The sequence below is a fragment of the Pecten maximus genome, chromosome 6, assembly GCF_902652985.1.
Source record: "Pecten maximus chromosome 6, xPecMax1.1, whole genome shotgun sequence".
Classification (NCBI taxonomy): Eukaryota; Metazoa; Mollusca; class Bivalvia; order Pectinida; family Pectinidae; genus Pecten; species Pecten maximus.
Genome location: NC_047020.1, coordinates 33,579,099 through 33,600,377, shown reverse-complemented (window position 1 = coordinate 33,600,377; position 21,279 = coordinate 33,579,099). Strand labels below are relative to the sequence as shown.

The window sequence follows — 21,279 nt, the reverse complement described above, 5'->3', positions numbered from 1 at the left end:
ATCCGAAAAAACCCCCATCTTAATGCAATCCCCTACCGTTCTTCCAACACGCAGACCACTTGTATGACGAACAAAATCAAAATGCTATATAAGCATGTACGTACCTCAAAACAAACGTAACCAAGACTACGGAGGCTATTTGTGAGAGTAAAAGTACATTATATTAGGCACTATAAGCATGTGCATGAACTCATTACCGCATGCGGTAGGCTCACGTGGTTTTAAAGTAAGACGGAATATGAGGATGTGTCCTACATTTTAGAAAAAGATGCAAGACAACGTCATATCTGGCAACAAAAATCTTAGGAAATTGATAAAAAATAGCATAACTTTTAAGAAGTGGCCATTGCTTATGTTACCAGGGACACATTGTAAGGTATTATACATCAGCTTATACAGTTATTGCTCAAATGATTGTGTATAGTAAGGAAAAAATAAAAGAATATAACTCACTTAGAAAATGATGTTTTATAGTATTAACTAGAAAATAATTCACGTGCCTCTAATTAATACCGTTTAAAGAAATAGGATGCATGGTATGGTTAGGTTTCCAATGCCTAGAAACGAAAATGGGCGCTCTCTTCTACTTAATGTCCTATACTTACGGGGAGTGTCTAACGGTTGATGCTCGCGATATAAATGTCAAACGGTTGGGGAGGCTTTTTAATGATATTTCAAGGAGGTTGTACTATAATAATAGCATTTGTTCCCCTGAAAGCATAAAGAGACAAACTTTCCACGTATGTCTACATAAATCAAACGCGGATGTCGCAAGCGTTCTAATGACGGCTTTTTGTGTACCAAAGATTCGCTTGTGCACATTTCCTACACAGTCAATACTATCTTTATCATGTCTGTGCGCTTATACCTGGTGGATGTGTAATAGACGATACCCCAACCTGATATTATATTTGCTCGTGTTCTTCTGTCATTAAAACATGATATATACACCATATAAATCAGTAGTTCAATATGTTCCATTTTAATGGTCCCCTTCCTCTGAGAACCGTTAGGAAATGCTACGAATTTTCATGACGATAAATCTGGAGAAAAAGCTGCCATACCAAGCAAATGCACAGTCATTATTCTCTGTCTGTTATTGTTTCTGTAGGAAATGCCCTTAAATATAGATCGAACGGGGACGTACCTTTTTTCTGATCCAAGGAATTAAATGTATAATATATATGCGTGTAGATAAGAAATTGCAACTCGAAGTAGCGGTATGCAATTAAGTAATTGATGAAACCAAATCATCTGTTGTCAGTTACTGTCTTTTTATATACATAAATATGTCTTGATATGCTTAATTATTTACAGGTTGGAATAAGATCAGACTGTGTTAAGCATTATTTGCAAGGATAATATATCCACGAGATGACGGTGTAATTTTGACTTGTCCTAAAATGCTGTAATTACTATATTTAATACGCATTTAAACATATATAAGAAAGACAAACGTTTAACAGAGCATATCAGAACCAATGTTAATACTACTACTACGTGTATTAGCTGCCGCTAGCTGATATTTGCATACATGATAGAGATTAATTGCATGGTTTTTCATTTAATACATACAACTGGTACTCCGCATATGTTCCTTGTCAACAGGCAGTCAAGCATCAGCACTTGCATTTTCTATAAAAATACGACACATTCGCAGTCAACTAAGTGATAGGAAGGGAAACAGCAGAACAGGTTTTATAAATGGGAAGTGCATGTGCTCTTAATAGATCCCCAGTATAAACGTCAAATCAGGACTAACGACATTTGTAAAGAGGGACACTCCAAAGGTTATACATGTGAGCGACATTTTGATCGTCCCGAATTGTGACAAGATCAGCCATATTGGATGTATAATTTGGACTTGGCTAATACCCTTTGTAAATAAAAGATTGATATTGTATGGCCTCAAGCTCGCTTTAGCATAATGCGTCACCTGTAAAGCTTCAAATGGAAGCAAAATAGCTCAAGCGTTGGTCCTGCTGTGTTCCTTTGACTATTTTAAGATAATATATATTTTTCATTTATTATTTTATATCACCTGCAAAGAACACCGTCAACCTAACACTGTGAATTATCTGTATTTGGATACATGTGCATGATAAGTTGCGAAACCCTGTCATTTGGGATCAAGCACAATACAATATCTGCTTAGTGACGTCATTTGCAGACATTTCTTCAAATACTATACTAAGAGTGAAACATGAATGGAATGTTCATGTTCTTCGAGGGCATTAGTTTTACGTGGTTAGCAGGAAATGTTGTAACAACTGACAGAGATCATGTTGCTTTATGACGTTTTTTCAAATCATTCTCAGCTACAAAACGCGAGAAATGGCATAGATCCAAGAATTATATATTGGTTGTATGGTTTTGTTGCAAGGGGAAAAAGACGAAAGGGAGGAGGGAGAGAGAAAGAGCTGATCAACAGCCGTTGTAGAATATACATTACACAAACGATTTTTCTTTAACTTGTTTCACGTTCGAGTTTGAAATTCCAGAAATATTGACCTAAATTGTTCACTTTTTTAGATTACAAACAATCACCACTACGTATGCTTGTCTCTACGTATTCAACCCACCTAACATTTATTAGAAATCAAATTTGTATTTTGTTTCTTTTGATTTACAGGATGATAATTACTTTAAAGTACATTTGTTAAACCAATGCGTCAAACAAATTCAAGAAGTCAAGAAGTTACATGACTTTTATTCCTTATTTTGTCAAATAACGTCTAGGCCGACTCGTCTTTAATAATAATTGGGATTTTAAATCCTGTCAGATATATAAATACTTCCTATTAAAACTACTTTTTGAAAACAGCTATGGTTTAAATATAGACGAAAAAAGGGAAAACAATGACTTTAATGGTAAACATGTCCATATTACCACTCATTGTTTAAAAACAGGTTTTGTTCCTCAGCGTCAAAGTCATATACTGTGGTCGCAATCGATGCCATAACCCCAATGTCCATCACAAAAGTTATGAAACCTGTTCTCGGTCGAATGGTTTCAGACGATATACGTGAGTATATCATAGACATCATGGCGTATGATTTTAAAACGTAGCATATTTATAAACGACAGACAATATCGATACACTAGCAATCTGTATTTCATCTAAATAAATTGCGACATCTAAAATAAACTGCAGAATCTATATTGCATCTAAATAAATTGCAAAAGGTTTCGGACCAGCGGTCATGTATCGAGGGTCAGGAGCCATGCAGAATGTGGTTGTTTAAAAGAACATTCTCGCTATCTCTGATGCCCATTGTCTTTGTGTGTGTGATTTATATATATTTTAAAAACCTTGTTTTCGTAGTATGACTTGTACATTTTCTATCACGAGAGCAATAAACTATCAATGTAATGACGGAAATCTTTTGAACTTCACACAATTTATAATGTGTTTAACTGTTTATAATCTATATACCACTACTTTCATTGCTCACGAATCAATTTATTTTTTTCCCATATGGGACCCTCTAAACTAAACGTGACAATATCTAGATTCCTTGTCTTCGACAAATGTAAATAAAATACTACTTCAATCACAATCAACAAGTATGTTTTGTTTTCACGGGGTTTAACGTCATCGCAACAGCCAGTGTCGCGTGAGAAAGAGTGTCAAAGACAGATATTAAGATCTATGGTTTGCAACGGGTACATCAGATCTTGGTCACAACCATGCCCGCTTAGGGGAAAACACGGTCCTCTCCGACACACGATTCCGTACGGGGCCAATTTTAAGTCTTCTACAATCGTCAATCTGAATGGACTATATTAGAGCGTAATTATTGGTTCTCCAATATCCCCAAACAGAGAAGCCGTAGAAGAAACCACAGCGAACCATAAAAGGCACCGCAATCAGTCGGTATTATTTATCATTTAAGTTTAAGATTGGTAATGTGGTCTCATATTGGCGTTCTAGATTTCGTGTGATATACAATTTTCAAAGACCCAGACAGGTCATATGAGACTTTACTACCTGTCTTAAGGCTTAAGAACAAAAAGAAATTAATAAAATCAAATAATTAATAAATTCCTTATATTCAATAAAACTAAAATAACACCTAATCTTTTGCAGAAATGTCGTCTGCCGTGTCTACATGCGAACCGTACATATTCTACAATTTGTAGGAGTGTTCATTCTTAACACGCGACTTAATATCACATGCGTGTCACTTTATATTACCCCTGAATAATCAGGATATAGAAAATCACAGCTGGATGATCGGCCAATCAAATGCTTTAATTTTTGCAGTATGACACAACGTGATCTATAGCAGGTTTATTCTTTCTCCGCCCAGGCACGAGTTCAATTACGCTTGTGAAAATTTAATGATTCTCATGTGGGTAATTTATGACGTGAAGGAGGTAATGCTAAACCTCAACGCATTGTGTGCATACAAATTCAAGGTAGTGAATTTCTCTTTTAAATAAAGTTAAACCATTAACACTAAATGATGTAGCTCGTAAAGTCTGGTTTTCATATTAATAATAGATTGATAAATTGTTTGAAGGATGATGTTGACATTTTAAAATTGTTCTTAAAATGAATGCCTTAAAGTATTGTGACTCTGTCGATGAAGCTGAATCTAAATTAAACTACTGTAAAAGTGGATATTTTCGCGTGTGGAAATTTTCGCTTAGCCAGCTTCCAAAGTGTTCGCGGTGTGGATATTTTCGCGCCGTCAAGATATTTTTGCGCTAACTTGTATCTTTTATATTTAGTATTTTTATGTGTTAATATATTCGCGTGTGGAAATTTTCGCGGAGATTTACTGATAGCGAAATAAGCGAAAATTTCCACACCGCGAATATTTCCACTTTTACAGTATATACTATTGAATGTAAAAATGTTCCCAACAAGAAAATAACTAATGTAGGGAAAATGATAGCATTATCTTGAATGAAAAATGTTGCCTTACCTACATCTACATTGTATATGGTTACCAAAGCCTTTTTAAGAACCCCCATTTATATCGCATATATGAAAATGTCATTAATGTTACAATCATTGGAAGAAGTGAAAATCACCTTAATTTAAGATAGAAGTATAAACTCCATTAAGCTAACATTTTTATGAAATAATTGAACTACCAAGATTTATCTTCCTGGTGTGTCCATGATTTTATTGTGATTTAACTACATAGTTAAATAAAAGTTGTAAACGAGATGAAACAACAAGACATGACGATGTATAAACGAGCCTTAAAATCGATAAAACGAAGACAACATATGAATAGATATGCATTTAAAAGTGGGAACATAAAAAGTACAGGAAGGATAATACTTGTTCTCGGAAGAGATGTGTTTTCTGCATCAGCAACCCCATCTGGCCTGCAAATTTAGGCAAGATAAATGATTAAACGTTCTCCAACTGAGTGTCGAATTGAAGTGGTGACAACGTTAACACGGACTTCAAACCTCTCTATGCTTTCGTAATACAGTATATCAATTGTAACAATATTTCAAAATTATGATAAATGATAGAATACAGGTATATTATACCGTATTGATGATATGATCAAAGAATCAATACCGTATTTTTTCAATTGCAAATAAAACGATGAAACTATCCACAGATTACGGGGGATATCGTATGCGATACTCCAATCTCTGTAAATGAGCCACGGAAAATATGTTATACACGCATGCGCAAACTGGTTTGTTTCGAAGAATGGCTGACCGGCGATGCAAGCCTCGCAAGAAAAGCTGAAAGTCGATCAGACGCGCTAGTACTGGTTGCTACCCCGAAGGCAAATGATCACAGCGTCATATGCGAATTGAAGAGTCAACGTGAGTCTTGAAGACAAAATAAAAGATAGATTAACTGTGAAAAGCCATCATGAATTGGCAGTGAAACTTTTTAGCATAAGATAAACAAAACCGTGCTTTTCTGTTTACCGTTATAAATTCAATTGATATTGAGCATTTAAGCTATCATCAGACAAAAACATATTTCCATGCATGTCTTACTGAGAAAATAAAACATGCAAACTTCTAGTAGAACTTGAAAAAGAGGTCTAGACTTGCTGGAAATGAAATCAAATACCTCTGTTGTTGTTTGACTTCACGTCAATAATGTTCTAGAGCTATTTGTTATATATATGTCTTGGTATTGTGTAGCTATGTATTTCATCATCGATTGTGTTGATGATATTGCGGTGTGGTGAATTCGTTGTATTATGGCTATACTGCGACGAGGTTATCTCATATTTAAATTCAAAAGAAATTCTTAGCACTAGTGTCTTTGGTCATTAGATATTCAATAAGCTGTCATTCATTTGTGTATATACAATTGTAAATGTACCTGAATCGTGATGCATTGCATTATTTTATGTTGAGGGAAGACATGTTTCTGGGTATTTACATTGCGATAGAGTTTTTACTGATCAGGGAAAAATTCACTAATATAGCAAAATAGAGTCTGAATATGGTAATATGGGGTAGTAGCATCGTGACAACAATCAGAAATAATAAATTTTGGCTCTAATCAACAAAATCGGCATACAAAATGATACAATTCCTCTCAGGAGATATGTCTTCCAAATCATCATCCGTGTCATATGCGTACTTATCATGTGCTCCATAAATATACATCCGCATTAGATGTAACACGAGTACAAACAGTTCCGGGATTAATGCAATCAGATTGTTTTGCAGGCATATATGCGAAACGGTCTCGTGTTTACCGTTCCCAGGGGTGTCTCAAATTCACGTAATTCTGATTAGTCACGTGATAAAAATATAACGTCTGAATATATGTCGTTATACATTGCAGTCTGTGAGGAGTTTTGTTTGTTGCGTAAAGTATAAACTCGAATTATGGCGTCGTGAGCAATTCCCAAGATATAAACCATGAGTTCATTGTTGCCTAATTGTAATTTACAAGTTCAGAATTCTATCACATATTTGATTTCAATATTGTGATCATAACATGATATGATAATGTCCTATTTACCTGATAACATAATTTGTTGGAAAATAATCATGTATTGGTACTGGTTTAGTTCAGCAAAATGACACCGTAAATGTAAAATGAAGAGCAAAAATATGATTCAGTATTATGTAAACGCAAGTAACGGCCTGTTCATGAAAGTATAAAACAAATCAACTGAGGTAAATTAACTGAAATCATATGTTTTCATTTTCTTTTTGAAGTTCTATTGATATGAAAGATATTCTTTTCCATAGCAATTAGGGTAAAGTGTCTTGCCTGAGAAACACAAACCGACACGGGCAAGGAGCGTCGAACTACGCAACTCCGATGTTCATCTGAGGTTACGTTGTCCAAAGCTCAAACCGACTGGGCTATCGCGAAATGCACTAAAATACATTCAGAAATTTAGATACAGTTCCATTTTCCCTCATTTTGTACAACAGGTATAAATGTATGTTAACATACATGTCTGAAATGTTGAACATTTGTTAATTCTTGGGCAAAAGATATTATGAAAAATAAATTCGTGGATTCAGATTACTCGCGAAATCAGCGAAAATACAGCGCCAGGGGAATTTAAGCGACTTGGAAAATCATTGTCATAAAATTGCAACACATTTATGCTTGTGTTTCTGTCGAATTCAACCGTGATGACTATCATACAAATAGTGTATTTATGACGCACAAGGGGAGACTGCGGATGAACAACCTTAGATATCAAAGTGGAGGACATATTTGATCAATGTTTTGACTATCCGGTGGAGTGAAATTTCAAAAAACAAATTTCTCAAACGGTACCTGCGGATGATTTCACAACATTGACGAATCGGTAATTATTATTTCATCGTGAAACTATTGACTGCCAATAATATAGGAAATAAAATCTATGGAATTTCAAACTAATTCTATAATACCTTTCGTTGTTATCGAAAAAATGTAATAAAACAAGCAGTAGTTATATAGTGAAAACTTAGGAGGAAATAGACCAATAAAATACGAAACCAATATGAATATACCAAATCGACTGGGAAATCAGACATTAAAAGACATCTGTAGTATTAAGTTCAGAAGACTGCGCTCTTTGATCTACACAATTTGTATAGTTCTAGATCAAATGAACCGAAGCCTGTTGATATCAAGACGAGAAATCTCTCCTGAGAAATGAAATTTCATTCTAAGTAAAATATATTCATATGATAGGCATTTTCCATTACAGAATGACTTCACTTACATGTTGAAGTATTTAAGAATATCACATATTTTACCGTTACAGATTTTTTGCTCCATCAGAGTTTCCGCCTGAGAATGTATTTTAATATCCTTTAGGGGTTCCGAAATAGCTGGTTTGTGTCTCTTTAAGATATTAATGCATGCATGTATATACTATTTTGATTTAGAATTGCATCCATCTTCCGGTTCAAACATGACAGTATATTATTTTTTGATAACATAAAATAATTATGAATTTTCTGATTTCATTTTCAATCTATAATATCATATTTCAAATTCTATGTAAATACTGATATAATGTGTCTCGGTGCTTAAAATGAGTCTGTTTATCATTGGATTTTTCGTACACTGCATGTGTATGCATTGTGTCAACAGGATAGGCATTCTTATAAAATAATCAGACGGTGTTTACTTTTTAGAACACTTTACGATAACCATAATCAAATAGATCGTTTATTGTTTTTGTGACAAACAGTGGTCAGACATATTGGAAAAACATTACAAGAACCATGATGATACTGACGTATTGCCCAAAAGTACAATCCTTCTTCTATAGTACATTACAAACGTCCAGACGATAGCGATTTCAGTAAATATTGACTTCCGGTCAAGTGTTCTGATCCGTGAAAATGAAATTAATGAGACGGCACTGAACAACTTGTAGCTCTCCTGTGTAAACTGTCATTTTTATCTAGCCCGTAATTACACTCTCCTGAAACCAGTGCCTTACCAGATGTGGGGTAGGGTATATAAAACAATGTTAATTACAGCTAGTGTTTATATCGAGACATCAATCACTGCGCGTTAACAAAGGACCGTCCTGCCGGTGTTGAGACATGACCGTCAGGCCAGACAAACCGAACATACGTCATAATATTGTATGGTTGCTTTTTTTCTGCCAAGTCTTGTTAGCTTTCTGAATACAACAGAAAATCTTCTTACAGTTTTACCGAAGTACAAACCAATACTTAGTTACTGAAGCATATTTCTGTGTGTGAAAACGGGATTATCATAGGAGAGGTGTTTTAAGAGTTTGGAAATTTCTGCGTGAAAGCTTTCTATGCATTACTGTCGATATCAAGAACGATGATGAATATTTTACTGGGTAACGTTAATAAATGGATTAAGCGGTAAATTTTTGGTAAATTCATTGAATATCTTAGTGATTTTTAGCTGGTAATCTAGTTTCTAAATATTGTAAAATTGAATAAAAATCGTATATATTGTACTTAATATACATGTATATATAAAAATGGATTGACACAATGATAAAACACAAGTTCGTTTTTAAGGTAAACGTTAAATATGCCGCAAAATTGAATCAACTAAAGAAACAGCAATTTTGCACTTTCTTTCGGATTAAATGAGTTTAATATATCTACGCATTAATCTCAGAACCTTTAACAATCATAGCACAGCAAATGATAAGGCAAATTATCAATTTATTTTATTGGAAACGAACAACAAAATTATTTTCATGTAAAAAAAAAAAAAAAAACACGAGAGAACATCCCAAGTGTTAGTGAAGCTAATTGCGGTGTGCAGCAAGCCCGTTATATCAGTTTCTAGGCGTTTGGTCTCAATGTGACATATTTCGCGTGTGATTACAAACATCAACATGATGTATGTCTTCAACAGTACTAATTATCATGAGTTTCAATTACTGCAATATTTTTTTCTTGCCAACGACAAGAATGCAAATAGGGACTCACTAGATTGTTGTTGTTATTTAGATGACTTCTTTAATAAATGCGATTTCCGTGAATGAAATTGACAAAAAGTGTCTGTGAGATCGTGTGCAGAATGTGAATGATAGATGTGGGTTGCATGAACTTTAAATGTGATTGCGTTTAGCTTACAAACATTTCATTTGTATTCTGGTGTAATTTGAATTGGATCATGTGTATCTTCGGTTGTGTGTTGACTATTATCAGACTCTTTGGTAAATATTTGCTACCACGGCACGTGTTAGATTTCAATGACATAAGCATATTTAAGGTTTTTATTTTCAGTTTTGAATTTATGGGTTTTATGCGCTAGATTCCCGTTGATGCTCATCACTATTATGGCCAACGCGGTTCTGTGCATATCATCATTGATCATTAGTCTGGCCGGAAGTGACGTCATCCTCTTTCCATCTTGCCAGCGGGGTATGGAAGGCAAGCAAGCTGCTGATGACTGATTCAAAGGAGATGGGTGATTGACTTTTGTGATGATGTACTACCCCGTTCCTGTTTTGAGAACATCACATTTCCATATTTGACCAAGTCTTTTGTATCTTTGACGTAGCATAAGAGGTTTACCTTCTACACGGCTGTTAACAGGACGTTAAACAAAATAAACCAAAACCTTATGCGATACCATTTGACAATGTTACTTGACCGGTACATGTATAGCATGTGTCGCCGATCCAGCGTACGGCGTTAACCCTTTCGAAACATAAAGTCTTTTCACCTTGTATAGTTTACTTCAAGGATCTGCATGCATATCTACATTTTATTTTTCATATTTTGACTGCAGTTTATTGATATACAGTTAAAATTGCAGTTTCATTATAATGTCGTTATGTTTGTTTGTTTTCTCCACTTCAAAAGATTTCATGTTGTGAACGTTTCGCAATTGCATTCATCTCCGTAAATAACTAAAAAAACATCCGTTTCTCAATGTTAATCGATTTTCTATAACTGAATCAATTTTTACCTATAATTTAAAATGTGTAAAACCGCGGAGGAGGAAAGTGGTTATAACATTGGTAATTAAGTATTGTAACAAAATTAATACATTATACATATTCTGTACCGGCACCTAGAAGGGTGGTAAACAAATTCTATTAAATAGTATGTTTCATTATGACATTCCCAACTCCAAATCACAGAGAGAGAAAATTGCTTTGTTTGACGAATGCTAATTAAGTTAATTTGTGCTATACTTTTTAAAGTTTCCCATTTCCCCAGCGTAATGGAATTCCATTTGTATCACAACATTAATCATGAACTACTTTCTTTGTGACAATTTACTCACAGTGCATAATTACGGAACATTGATTGTAGGCAACCTAGTAACCCTCTTCAAAGTTGTAGAGCAAACATGGATATACTTTCTCAGAGTTCTGACGAAATACAATTACAATCTAGGGCCATAATATCCAAAACCGACGTATAGCACGTTACAAGGCACGGAAATGGTCTAATTAAAATCTCCACACCGGAAGTGTATGGTATTTTTTCTATTCCAGTTTCATAATGGATGTTGTTAGATAAGAGTCCTCTACACTATGTACATGTACACTGTAAGCGTTGGATATGCTAGTGTGCATTATTCCTCGTTCTGTTGTGTTAACGTTGGCAGCAAGATGCAAGTAAAGCATATGAAATAGACACGGGATTGTATTCGTCACTGGAAAATTTAGCATATGCACTAAGTATACATTCTGACTACAATTTAACATATACATTCTGACTAGAATTTAGCACATACATTCTGACTAGAATTTAGCACATACATTCTGACTAGAATTTAACACATACATTCTGACTAGAATTTAACACATACATTCTGACTAGATCTTACTACATACATTCTAACTAGAATTTAACACATACATTCTGACTAGAATTTACGACATTCACTTTGACTAGAATTTACATAACGAATTAATTGTTATTTTAAAAACGAAATTTCCTGTACCAATAGTTCTCTGTCTGTGACCTGGAGGACCGTGGGTTACCGACGATGCCTTGGTGTCATCACTTTAAGCTTTAAACGTCACTGACGCGTCCTAGGAGGAGGAAACAGCTGTATGTTGTTCCTATCATCACTGAGGTGTCCTAGAAGGACGAAACGGCTGTATGATGTCCCTATCATCACTGCCGTGTCCTAGAAGCCGAAAAAAACTGTATGATGTCTCCAACCTCACTGAAGGAAGAACAGCTGTATTTATTATTATTATTATTATTATTGCAGTATGGTTTTAATTTCCGCGACTGGATATCACTAATAAGTTGATATTATCTTCCGTGTCGTTTTCGCTATTCTTGATATGTATTACTAACTCTGGGACTAGGACAAACTATCACCAGTTTAACATTTAGTATATATGTATTTGTTTACGAATCACTGTCACCTGTATATCACGGCTGCCTTTGAATCTTTTAGTGCATCATCAAGGGACAGATGAAATTAAAATAAAATGTAATATTTTGGTAGCTCTACATTTCACCGGATAAAAGTTTATTCATATTTCAAAGACAACCATCAGCATTCTGGAGCCATGCATTTAAGAATATTCTTCAAGTGACGATCTTAACTGTAATGAAATCATTTTCAGTATACACAGCACGTAAGTATTTAAGATGATATTTCCCCTGAAAATAGCACTTCCAAGAATTGGCATATACTTAATTGGTAAATTGGATTATCATTTGATGTATTTTTTGCATTAATCCATTTGTAGCCAAATCACTTAGAATTATTCTAAGCACCTGCTCCATAACTCTTTTTCCCTCGATGATCAGAGACCATAGAGGTGCTGCATCTCGTTAATCCTATTCGCTGACAAACGGAATGTACAAAAGACACATGTCTGGATTCTACATTTAAACATGGATTTATAATCAGAGACATCATATGCCAATTAATAGGTAAAACAAGAAATAGTGCCAGCATAAAAATATTTACAGTCTGTTCAAATATTTACTGAAATCTTTAACGCTGAGAAAAATTTGCCTACATTTTTCGTTATTCTTAAACACCTTTGAGCCTAGCATGATGCACTAAGAGTCAAAATACCATATTGTGTCGCTATAAATTTTTTTTGCAATACACCTTTACGGTAGATACATTTGTTTTGAGCTTATCGAAAAAGATAAATTATCCCTTGAAGATGAAACAGGGAATATTTCAGCGAGTATGCCTTTCATCTTTAACTGTTAATATGTGTTGCAGCACTCTAAACCGAAGAATCACTGTTCTACACATATTCTTTATCACATTTTTACCAGTGAAATATAACAAAATATTATCATAACTGCGATGAGGTTCATGATTAGATGTTCCTTACCAGTGTCGGTTTGTAATTAACGGGAAAGCTGGGAAACATGGAGGTCTGTGCTGTCGTGATCGTGTCTTTGGGCAAGACACTTTACCGTAATTGTTCTGGAAATCTTGGGACGGGCCTCCCGTATGTTGTTATTTTAGGTAGTCACCAACTACTACAGAGAGACTCCGTCCCAATATGACCCTGGTTTCTCAAGGGGCGAATAATCCAGTCAACAAACAGAGTTGCATTAAGCTTACCTTTATTATCATGTTTTATCCGAAAAATCCAGCAGAAATAAAGAACCATGTATAAAATATGTATACAATGCCTTAAAAATGGGATTTGGTGATATTTGTTTTGTATGTACTTGGAAATACTACAGAGAGACTACATAATCTTCAAAGCTATCATTTATTTTCGATAGTTCAAAATGTCCGAAACCTTCCTGTTGCCGTCTAACTGTTGCAATGCTGCAGGATCATAATGTTACATTCATTACTGATAATTATTCCTACTCTTCATTGGCCGTACCAAAATAGCTACGGTGAATGTAATGTCTTCACCACAATATCTACTGGGTCTTTTTTGTATTTCTCAACAGCTGAAGAAGATATAAACATTTCTAAATTACACTGTCGTCATCATCTTTTCACAAAGATACAAAAATACAAATCTATCTAGACAGGCAAATGTCGTCAATACTAGCGGTGTACGTGCTTGCTTCGCACGGCTATAAACTCCTACATGTTAAGCACTGTAGTGATGCAGCTCACAGGTTTATCACCAGGGTTACAGACTGGTGTCTGTGGTTGGAGGATTTAAGGGAGCAGGTATATAAAAAGAGAACTTTCTTGTTATTGATTTGAACACTCTCTGTCTTAACAGAGCTTAAGCAGTGGCAAGGGGAGATTGTTTATGATAAATAAAAACTCTTACAGGAACACCGTTTTTATAACTAAAATATATACAATTCAACAATTTGATTTGTAACACGCCTCTGGACGAGAATATTTGACATTCAAAATTATATAATGTGTTTGTATCAACATCTGTTTAATATTTCATTCATAGCATAAGTCATATCTATGAAAAACGGTTGTAAACTCAAATATTTTTCCCTAGATGAAGGGCGAATTTTGACTGAAATGGTACAATCATTATAGCAGAGGAAAGATTAGTCTAACATGAAACCAATTAAGATAATTGTATGCATGCCCTTCGTTTGAATGATCTCTCTTCCTTGATGCACTGACCTATGTGAACGTGACCTGTTTTTATTTTCAGGATTTACGGAGTCAAGATACATCGTGGTGTTTTCACATGTGTGTCATACAACTAATAAACACACTACACTGTAGAATAGGCTAGTAACGTGATGGATATCATATGTGGGGTCCCTAACAATACAGAATAAAATAGATAAACAGTGATGTTACCAATAGCAGGATATACATTTTAGATAACATTCTTTGATGATTAGATATGGTAGAAAAATACATAGTAAGGAAAGGCCTGGTATGAAATCTTGTGTTCTTCAAATACACATACAATGTAGACTTTTATACGTCTATTGGGTTCCGCTTCATGTTTGATTGATAGAACTTGTCTCGACCCCTTAAATGTAGGTGAAAATCGATGAGAAAATCTTGTTTAATCAATCTCAGATGAAAATAGAAGAACATTTCCGAGCATTTTGATCTGACAGTTATATGCTCTTACAGTTTTAAAATATATAAGACACGAGATTTTAAATTCATATTTAAGTTTAGAATTTCACCATAACGATTGAATCATGATACAATACACACAATTCTAGTTGTTATAACATTTGTTTCTCATACCACGCCACAAGTAATACACACACAAAATATTCAGTATACGCTTTTTTTTTATAAGAAACCTCGATATTGATTGCAAAATAAGTGTTATACTTCAGTTCACACAATCTGTTAGGATGGTAGAAACTTGTCAATTACATTGGAGTGAATTTTGATAACAAAATGTATTAATTACCTGATACGAAGCTAATGTTCTGTTTATTGCCGGATACGAAACTAATGTTCTATGTAATGCCGGATACGATACTAATGGTCTATTTATTGCCGGATACGAAGCTAATGTTCTATTTATTGCCGGATACGAAACTAATGTTCTATGTAATGCCGGATACGATACTAATGTTCTATTTATTGCCGGATACGAAGCTAATGTTCTATTTATTGCCGGATACGAAACTAATGTTCTATCTATTGTCGGATACTATACTAATGTTCTATTTATACTAATGTTAAACTGTTTTAAACCCATATCATGTAATCCAGCTAACACGGTTATTACATGCATCATCAAATAACATAAAATGACATTGACTGGAAGATCGCTTTTGATTGGCTAGAACAGATGCGTAGTAATTTCTCAGAGGAAAGAGTCCATCAAAGAATTCAAAGATCTTGAGCTTTGTCGATGTCGACTATCTAGTAAGACTTCACCTAAACATTATTTACGTTTTGGGCTATACAACACAAAACCAAAGAGCACTCTAATTATTTTCATAAGAATAATAGTCCATTTTTTTCATGTTAAGTCTCTTTAACGGATCAAGACAATACAAACCACTCCTTGATTACCAGTTTAGATGGTAAATAAGTGTTTGAAAAAGAAGGAAATCTGATATTTTTCATTAGAAATATGACCTAAAGCGTGCAGGCGTTGAACTCATACCATTACACTATTAGATTCATTTCCAAGGCGAAATCTTAGCAGTTTGTTTTGATCCTAATTGATATCTACTTCAGGTCGTAATTTGAGTCTTTATAATCACAAAATAAACGATACAAACACGTGGGTGATTACAAAAAGTCTGGCAGACAATTTGGATGTATTCCTATTTTGGTAAGATAATTCTATTATCGATATCTTAGAAGTTGCAGATAGTTAATGTTCCCCAGTGGGATAATTTCATTCAACACGTGGATTTATATTACATGGAACACGGTATGCCTAGAGACATTTGAAGGCTTCAGTTCTTATCGTTACCAAACAGGACTACGACCGATTGATATGTGTTATCATATACCCTCCAAAACGCACAGCAGTTTATTGTTATCAAACATGGTTACCACTCTTTCTTTTCTAAGCCACAGACTTATGAAATCACAGATTATTGGTAAAATAAAATCTTAATAGATATACAAAAACTGACAACCCCCCCCCCCCCCCAAAAAAAGACAGAGGAACCTAATAGCCACTAGTGATCAATAATAATACTAAAAATACCGAACAACAACCGACTCCCCCTCCCCCAAAAAAAAAAAAAAAAAAAAAAGAAGATAAAAAGAAAATAAATTAGTCAAATTCTTGCAAAAATTAAGGCAAATATGACCAAACGCTATATCAAAACAACGAACGAAAAAAATAAGTATAGATAAAAATAAAATTACGTTCATGGTCCAGAAGGAAAACGTCTTCTGTGTCATTTGCCAACACGCCAGGCAAATCCTTGTAATTCCATGTCCTCAAAGTAATCACCGGGGTAATGATCAAATATACAGAGGGAGTAGTCCGTTGTACAGCATAGGAGTAGTTAAGTTACATTTTGTAACAGTGTTAACATATCTGTGTGTCGAATTAAAAATTAATATGATAACGTAATGTAATCAACATATTCCACGTGTTCAAATTTAGTCCGATTATCTGACGTCACGACACTGCCTACGCTGCTAGGGGTCTACTAGTCTTCAAGCTTCACCCTCATTAAGAGATTATACTGTAATAGATATCATCATACAAACGATCTTGTCGTTGTTATGGTTTTACGTGTACATATTCTCCATTTGTGGTATTTATACAAGTGTGTCGGAAAATTTGATACTTATGAAATATGTAGCTGTTCTGTTCTCACTGTGAAAACAAGGTTAAACTATGATGGAACAGAAGACGCCGATCCCTTTCAAACATATGGTCGCATTCGCCATGTATGTTTTATGGCCTCATTAGCTCATAAGTGACCTCATTCTTACGTGTGACCATTGTTACAATCGATGCACCTCTTACGGACATCTAAAATGACAACTGAACAAGAATATGCGCCCCCTCCCCCTCCCAATTTGGTTTGCTTTTTTATTGACTGAAAAGCTTAATATTGTTCATTTGAATAATACTCCGTATGTATTGTACGTAGTGAATCAATATTCATCCATACATATTGATGTGTTTTACAAACTTAACACTGTACAATATTAATTCCCTAATATTCTATATTCATATTTTGACCAATGGTCTGTGATCAGAACGAGTACGCCTCATGTAGCATCATCGTCTGAATTAATCAAAATACTCATTCGCAAACAAAATTAATAACATTCTACCATTGATGCATGGGATTTGTCCGGGGATTGACCTATTGTACCCAGTAATGTACATGTACCGTTATAACAGAAAGGAACGATAATAACAAGCGGTGTAATTTTATTTCCAATTGTACATAATATGCAATGATCGTCGATATCTATGTCTGTGTACTTTCTAACGTTATGGTTCTATTTCTACGATATAGCATCGAGGACCCTTAGGACCCGTGCCACCTTTTACTCTGATAGGGCAGGTTTATTGTCAGATCCTTGGACATCGCTTTGAAATGACATCAATCCCAACATTATTAGTCGTAGTGACCCCTCGGACTCCCGTAGTAATTTAGATGTAAATACCGTTTTATTCGACAGTCAGGTCTTATCTATTGGGTGTTATTACCACAATAACATCCATAGAGTATGCCGAACAGAAGGTGCCGGAGAAGAAACGGACATGATTGATACTCAGCTAGTGTCCTGAGCGCGAACTAAGAACGATTTCCTTTGCAGTGGAATGGTCTAGATGACCAGTGGAATTGCCAAACAAATCGGTTTCTTTACGGAAATCAAGATTATGTTGTAGTTGCAATTTCCGGTACGTTTCCTGCAAACATAATAAACTAATATCCATCATATTGAATGGACATCGATCACTTGAATTATTAGTAGAAACGGAGATGATTTTCAGAAAAATGCAACTTAAATAAGAATTTATGGAATAATCTTCTTCCAGCTTCGCTTTTTAAAAAATTCACTTGCAAAGACGTGGGATTTCCAGTGAGCAAGCAGCAATGCGTCTGATTTGTGTGGAGAAGCGAGGAGGAAGTAATAATCATTCATAGTAACTGATCTTATCAATTACTATCATCAATAAAACCCTTTATATAAACGACAGCCTCCTTAGCGTCTGTTTTACCGACCTAAGCGGCTCCCATTTACTTAGTTATGCTAAACATTGTAGAACACCAATAACATCATGAATATATGTTAAAATAAAATCATGTTAAATCTTTTATGACTATGGCTACCAGTGTTATTAAAAAAAAAAAAAAAAATACAAAAACAAAAAAAGTGTGGAATGGCAATATCAATTTAAACTTCCTTTTATTAAAATGTGGCATGAAGACGCTCTGATAAGAATAGGATGTATAATTTTATACAGTACCAAACGATACATTATTTGTGGTATTACCAACCATCAAAAGCCACTGATATCTATTGCTGTGAGATATATATTGATATAGTTATTTTGTGAGAAGCAGTGTATACGCTGTCGGCGATGTAGCCTGTTTAACGTTCCTGTTCTACCCACCAGTAAGGACAATAATGACCAACACGGGAAGCACGATTCCTTGTATATTTTGAGGTATATCTGTGTCCCTTGACAGTCTTTAGAATGTGAAAACAACGTACCAAACAACCTCAGCTTGTTTCAAACGGATATCGTTTGTATCAATCTAACGTCGTTCGGGACAAGGGTATTTAATATCATTTACATTGCTTGATATGGCTTTATGGCCAAATTGAACAATCATTCAACTAGCGTTATACTGACCGACATGCACATTTCGTTTTGGACTTGTAACGTATATTACCATATTTAGAGGTAATTGGAAGTATTATCGCTTTCGTTAATGCTAGGCAGGATGCTGGTTTAAATTCTAAAGGTACAATTACAGAACTATGTCCTACGCTTTTAAAGAAGTTGTCAAAAGGCAGACGCCAGAGAGACAATCACTTATATGTACGAATAAAAATGTGCAGAATGCCTCCAATGTATATTGTATACAGGTACTTCGTTTTTAATGTGAATAACAAAGTGCCGTTGACCAACAGATTGCATTATCTATCCGTCATTCGGTTAGCGCCTTTGGCCAATTTGGCGATTAACAGACCGTTACAGAAGTGGATGTGCTCATAACGTCTTTCTCCTCTCCAGAATCGTTTAAGAACGGCGAACATGGGTGTCAGTACGCATGCACGCTACTTAATGCCGAGAACAGTCAGGAAGTAAAGGCATCTTTACTATAAGATGAACCGTAACTTGATTAAACGTGTCGTTAACGCCGTCTGTAATGTTGCAGCACATATGATGAAAAGTGTATATCACTTGCTTGATTGTAGACGTTAACTGTTTAAAAAATAAATCTCGTTTTACACTTAACTGTTCCTCTGGAACCATTGTGTTTGACGTTGTGGCAAATGAGATCAAAATGCGTACGTTAAAATATTGTTTTTGACCAACGTTTGATTGTACAGTCACTTAGCAAGTGAAAAGACAATCAAAGAGGCTCTCATGTATTATCGACGATGACGTTTAAAATGATATATCTGTAAACTTGCCTTGTTTAAGTTTGAGGATACATTTCTATGGTGTTCGTATCTTTTTAGCCAAATTTCAGGGCATTCTCATTTCTACTTCATACCGAAAAAAAATCCCACATTCGCCGTCTCTGGTTATTCCCTATACACTGTACCTCTTGGTAGAATCTAACGTTCAAGTACGACAATGTCCGGGTGTGTCATGCTGCGTTACTAGCCCACAACCATGTCCGAATCCTACCTATATTACTATAAAGAACAGGTGTAAAGGAAGTACGCCAGTCCTCTACATTGTCACACACAGCCGACGTACTCACTTCATAAGGAATTCGGTTAGTCACCTGTTCAAAGTAGAAAATGGCTGAAATTGTATTGTGAAGAGAACACAGGCAGTGACCTCAGCTTGCCGCGGAGAATTGACAGCAGCACAAACCAATGCCGGAATCTACCACCGAATATTGGATTAGTTTTTAGTTTATTAATCTTAGTTGACTTTACTCATGAGGTTTTAGATAATACAAAATTCACTGAAGTAGCCAAAATTCCTTAACGTAGGAACTCTAACAAAGTTATGACAAAGTTGTTTAGACTACCCGTAAATCCACTAAAAGGTTGAAGTTCGTGGAAGCACACTCGTGCTGTCCACAATAAACAACTGCAAACGTATAATCTACAGCCAAAATTATTATCCACAGACAATTTCAAGAACGCGTCTTGGAACAGGTGTGAATCGCAAAAAGTAATTTCAGAGAGAAATAAAATCCGTTGATAGAAAACGAACTTGTCACCATAATTTACACATCCAGGACGCTTACACCTGTGCAAAGTCTACATTTTGACACAAGATATATTGTCGTGATCGACAAACATCCTGATTGGATACATAGTCAATATACTCTGTATCTGATATGGCTCATTTACCCCTAGACAGTATACCGACTTTTGCTGTAAAATACCTGATTGGATACTGAGATAGAATCATAGAATATCTCTACCTCATCAGCTTCACTCAACAACACACTTACAATGTCTACAAAGCCATTTTGGAACTACGTCTTTCTTTAATTGAATGCCCGAAGGAAAACAGACGAGTGTCCAAAATCGCATAGTCTCGCTTTGTACTTGTTTTAGCACACGTCTGACTTGTTTTAAATACGACATATAAAACCGCCACTGACAAAATTAACAAGATTGATATTGTTTGGGTACAGATATGAACGCTGGTGATTTGTTAAAGCAATGACGTTCGCCATATTTTCCATTTCAATGAAGACGGCCGTGCTTCAATCATTTGCTCTGATGTGAAAAAAGTGCTTACCCAATTAGGCCTTTTCCCTCCGGATACCTGGTTTCCTTAGAAAATAAAGAACCCTGTTCCCTTCAATAACTT

General features: G+C 35.1%; 1 protein-coding gene across 1 annotated transcript in view; it reads left to right on the top strand.

The window, feature by feature from the left end:
* LOC117329588 (cholecystokinin receptor type A-like) overlaps positions 1 to 21,279 on the top strand; it is a 54,796-nt gene that overhangs the window by 29,515 nt on the left and 4,002 nt on the right. The gene's annotated exons all lie outside the window — the stretch shown is intronic.